Genomic DNA, 5707 nt, shown 5'->3' with positions numbered 1-5707 from the left:
AGATGGGTCTTCTTGCTCGCTCTGAAACTCTATTTTGAAGCCGGAATTTGAAAAGGTGGTAAACATGAAAATTGTAGCTCTGGATCTTGGCTTCCTAATGCCGAAATTCTCACCTAAATTGGAGTTTTCCGTAAAACGTTATGATCATTCTCCCTAGATGTGTCACTGCCGAGAATTCAAAACACTCTACACACTTTGGGGTGATTTTGACCAATCTTCCAAAATGATTTTGACAAAACCCAAAACATCAAAGTTGTAGATAAATAAGCTAGCTTTGAAATAAAATTAGCCTCATATCATTTGGATCACTACACTAATTATTATCCTCAAAATCATAACAAGTATCGGTAATCTAGTGCCACCAAACACAACTTCAACACTTCAAACTTCAAACATAAACTTCTTTTACCCAAAATCCTAACTACATAAATCATCAAACCTCATCTTCTTGTAATTGAAAATGGATTAACTAACTTCAAAACACTAAAATATTAAATGATTTTGCTTCAAAACTTTTAAACCGTAAATACTATCAAAATTTCTCAACTTCTTCAAAATCTCAAAAATTCATTTTCTTTCAATTAAACATCAATTTCTCACCTTTAAAACTTTCAATAACATCATAATCTTCAAAAATTCATTATTTTCTACACATCTATCAAAAACTTGTCAAGAACGATCACGTTTCACAATTTTAACAATTCATAACTTGACACTCGTAATTTTATGCTTCTTCAAAATCATAAACCATTAAAACATACACATAAATATACATTTTCATATTAAAATAATTATAATCTTGAATGGGTTTCAAAATCTTAAAATACTTGTTGAAAAATTTGCCTTGAATGAAGATCGAGAAGATCCGGAACCTCGGCAACGGACTAACCTTGGCGCAAATGGAATTTTGAAAGCTAAACTACTTTGGATTTGGGGAAGCCGATGGAACCAAGAAATGAAGAGGGAAGAAGAATGGAAGGAAATAGAATGAATGGGAAAAAGTTGACGTGAAGAGGGGGGATGATAGAATAATGGGGTGGGGTTGAGCATGTAGTAGGAGGGGGAAACCATAGATCAATGAGGTGGGTAAATGGTAGATGGATGAGGTGACGTTTAATTAATAAATAACGTGTGTTGATTACTTAAAACACATTCAGGTCACACGTTTCGAAACGAACTGATAAAATATTCTACCTCTTGAAGATTAAAGTAAAATTATTACAATATTATACTTAAAATACTCGTAAAAATAATTTCTACGATCTCGTTCATAGGTTAGCTTCGTTCTGTGAGTTCAGAATCAAACTCGCCCTGAAATAATTAGTTCAACTGAGAACGTTAAAACATTAAACACACAAATCATGAAATCATATACATAATCATAACTTAAAACAATTTAAAATATAAAAACATTAAATCAAGCATAACCTTTTAAATCATGAATAATAAAATGAAATAACTAAACATCATTTAACACAATAAAACATTTAAATGACAAAAGCATTTAAATAGCAATAACATTTAAATCATAAATAATCAAATGAAATAACTTAAAATTCATTTAAAATTTCTTTAATAAATCAAGAATAGTTTTATGGATTTTCTGGATATTACAATCTACCCTCCTTAAAAGAATTTTGTACTCGAAATTTGACTGATCAATCTCCAAAAATATAAATTTTCCTCAACTAATCCATACAATCCCACACTTACATGTCTAATTTCCACTATTATTGTCTTATAAATCAACAATCTGCTGCGCACTCTGATAAAATAATATATCGCTCTTATTTGCAATTTTAACCTTATCAAACCAAAACACATATGTTTGAATCTGCCACGAATCCGCTTGATGATTTAATTTAGATCAAAACATATCTTTTCAAGTCAGCTTTGAATCTGCTTTAAGCCTTAATTCAGATCACCAAAATCCTCAAAATCTTCAGGCACGTGATTCCTACTCCTAACGCTAGCTAAAGGTCAAAGAAAACGATAACAAAACGGTTTGTTTTTTTTCCTTCTTTTGCCCTATAAATATGATCACAAAACAAATTTTAATCACACTCAACTTACTCTTTCTCTCCCAAGTTATTTCTCCAAGATTTCCAAGAAGAAGATGGGATTTGCAATGTTACTCTTTGTAACTATTATGATTGTCCTATTCACGGGCCTTATATTTTTCGGTGAATATCCATCACAAGTCTTTTATTTGTTCTTACTTATGCTTGTACTCTTTGTTCTTCCCTTATATTGTATTGTCATAATGATAGAATTTTACTAAGCTCAACCAAATTCTCGATTTCATCCGTTAAAACTTAGCATTCAAACTATTAACCTTGAAAATAAGCTTGTTCCAACAAACTTAACCTTGTAATACTCCGAAAGTAATTTTACATGCCAACAAATTTTCGTGTCACAGCTTAATCCTAAAGCATTTTTCTTATAGTCCAAAGAAACAATCACCGAGGACATTAGTTGTCATCGAATCTATTCTATACAACAAAAGTATTCCAACAGAAAATCAATAATCATCTTACATTCCTCATGGTGAAAGTATAACATCCTCAGAGAATAATCTTAACTGTAATGCCCAAGAAGGAATTTTTTTCATCAATAAATCCCGTGCCCTCACAAAATCTTTTATTCCAACAATAGTATCCAAAGTATAGCACATTCAAATCTAAAAATGATCACTTAATTTATCCAAACAAGATATTACTATTAACCAAATTTAGAAAGTAACATTAATCTAAATTCATGTCTTTGAACAATGCTCATTATTTCCTTAAGATGCTCTTAATCAAGTAAAGTTCGTCACGATCACAAATCCAAAATCCATTAAACACATGAAAAATTTCCTTTTGAAATTCACACCCGATCATAACTGTAAGAGAAAACACAATTGAAAATTTCAAACATTAAACTTACAGTCATGGAGGCAGGAGCATTCGAGTCCTTGACGAGATTACACGCACGAACTATATCCCAGTTGCTCTAATACCAACTGTGACGTCCCGTATTCTAGAACATTTAATAAAATAGTTGCGGAAAAGGTTGGAAAAAATTTTCATAACTTAAAAGTCATACATCGAGTGCATCACACCAATTCCAAAAGAATTTAAAATCTAAATTTTTAACAATAGAACTCATGACTCCGTGTTCACGAAGTCTAATAAACACTGATGAAACTCAATAACAAAGACCATTTAAAATACGGCACGTCAAAACTTACTACTAACATTTAAATAGGAAAAGGGAATATGAATTCAATTAATTATTATATAAATAAAATACAGTTGAAAGCAATTGAGAAAGTCACTTAACAACTATAAAACTGAAATGAATATTTAAAAGACGAACCATTTGAGATCCTCAAAACTCATCTTTAAAATATTGACAATTTAAATAATTAAACCATTTCTTTTGAACATCGTAAATAAAATATTGTAACAACATAACATAAATAAACATAGGTAAATATTTTCTTTTTAAATACATCAGAGCTTTTGAACTATTGTGTCATGCAATGTCTTTACCTCTTGGACTCTTCAGCCGTGCTACCAAAGCTTTTTAAATCAAAACTGCTAAAACATCTGCACCATTCAAGTATAGTGAGTCTAAAGGACTCAGCAAGATTAAAATATACATATCGATGTCATTATAGCTTCAAAATAATTTAAACTTAAAATGACTTGAGCATACATAACATGATACCTTGAACTTGAAGAATTTTAACGTAAACATCATGGAACTTTAAACTTAAAATCTTAAACATGAACTTCAAAACTCTTAAAAGATGCAAGAAACTTAAACATAAACATCAACTTAACTTTAAATCTTGAAAATAGACTTCATGCATATTCCCAAAACATTACCATTTCATTCTTAAATAAACTTTTGCACTTAACATCTAATAAATAAAATCATGCAACTTGGACAACATCAAATCATGAACATAAACCATGAACATTACATAGAAACTTATCATTTTGGGGTGATGAATTATGTGAAATTGTGGCAACCTTCATAATGGGCACATTCGTAGTTCCTGTTGATCAACAAGCATATGGCACTAAGCCTCATAACATTCGTTCTTTGGAAAGGCCCTCTTCGGAGCTCATTTCGGAGCACCAGTCCCGTGTACTTATCTATCTCATGAGCCATGTTTGGAAAGGACCTCTTCGGAGCCCAAACCGGAGCACCAATCTCGTGTTTGCCACCACAAAGACACATAAGACATCAAAATCTTTTCATGCATCAACATATCATATCATCTTAACATCATTCATCATATCATTTCATTCATTATGAAACATCATTGTTTCATCGTAAATTCCGTCATAACTTTCATTTCATGAACATAAAACTTTACTCCATTACTTCATGCATGTCATAGATGATAAAAATCATACTTTCATATTGAACATATGTTTCATGAATGAAACTTAGACATTTACATGCATCACATAGCGTAATCGATCCACGTAAGTCGTTCTTGTCGTTCTTGACTTAAAACTTGAAACTTTTTGCATAAAAACTCTTAAATATATTTTAGAAGCCTTAAAATATCATAAAAATTAATTTAAGACCCTAAAATAACATAAAAAGAACTTGAAATTCGAAGGTTAGGCGCGGCCGCTCCATTATCGGCGCGGGCGCGCTTAACCTGCGCAGATGGGTCTTCTTGCTCGCTCTGAAACTCTATTTTGAAGCCGGAATTTGAAAAAGTGGTAAACATGAAAATTGTAGCTCTGGATCTTGGCTTCCTAATGCCGAAAACCTCACCTAAATTGGAGTTTTCAGTAAAACGTTATGATCATTCTCCCTAGATGTGTCACTGCCGGGAATTCAAAACACTCTACACACTTTGGGGTGATTTTGACCAATCTTCCAAAATGATTTTGACAAAACCCAAAACATAAAAGTTGTAGATAAATAAGCTAGCTTTGAAATAAAATTAGCCTCATATCATTTGGATCACTACACTAATTATTATCCTCAAAATCATAACAAGTATCGGTAATCCAGTGCCATCAAACACAACTTCAACACTTCAAACTTCAAACATAAACTTCTTTTACCCAAAATCCTAACTACATAAATCATCAAACCTCATCTTCTTGTAATTGAAAATGGATTAACTAACTTCAAAACACTAAAATATTAAATGATTTTGCTTCAAAACTTTTAAACCGTAAATACTATCAAAATTTCTCAACTTCTTCAAAATCTCAAAAATTCATTTTCTTTCAATTAAACATCAATTTCTCACCTTTAAAACTTTCAATAACATCATAATCTTCAAAAATTCATTATTTTCTACACATCTATCAAAAACTTGTCAAGAACGACCACGTTTCACAATTTTAACAATTCATAACTTGACACTCGTAATTTTATGCTTCTTCAAAATCATAAACCATTAAAACATGCACATAAATATACATTTTCATATTAAAATAATTATAATCTTGAATGAGTTTCAAAATCTTAAAATACTTGTTGAAAAATTTGCCTTGAATGAAGATCGAGAAGATCCGGAAACTTGGCAACGGACTAACCTTGGCGCAAATGGAATTTTGGAAGCTAAACTACTTTGGATTTGGGGAAGCCGATGGAACCAAGAAATGAAGAGGGAAGAAGAATGGAAGGAAATAGAATGAATGGGAAAAAGTTGACGTGAAGAGGGGGGATGATAGAATAATGG

Source organism: Henckelia pumila, chromosome 1 (genome assembly GCF_033568475.1).
Source record: "Henckelia pumila isolate YLH828 chromosome 1, ASM3356847v2, whole genome shotgun sequence".
Taxonomy (NCBI): Eukaryota; Viridiplantae; Streptophyta; class Magnoliopsida; order Lamiales; family Gesneriaceae; genus Henckelia; species Henckelia pumila.
This window is presented reverse-complemented; position numbering follows the sequence as displayed.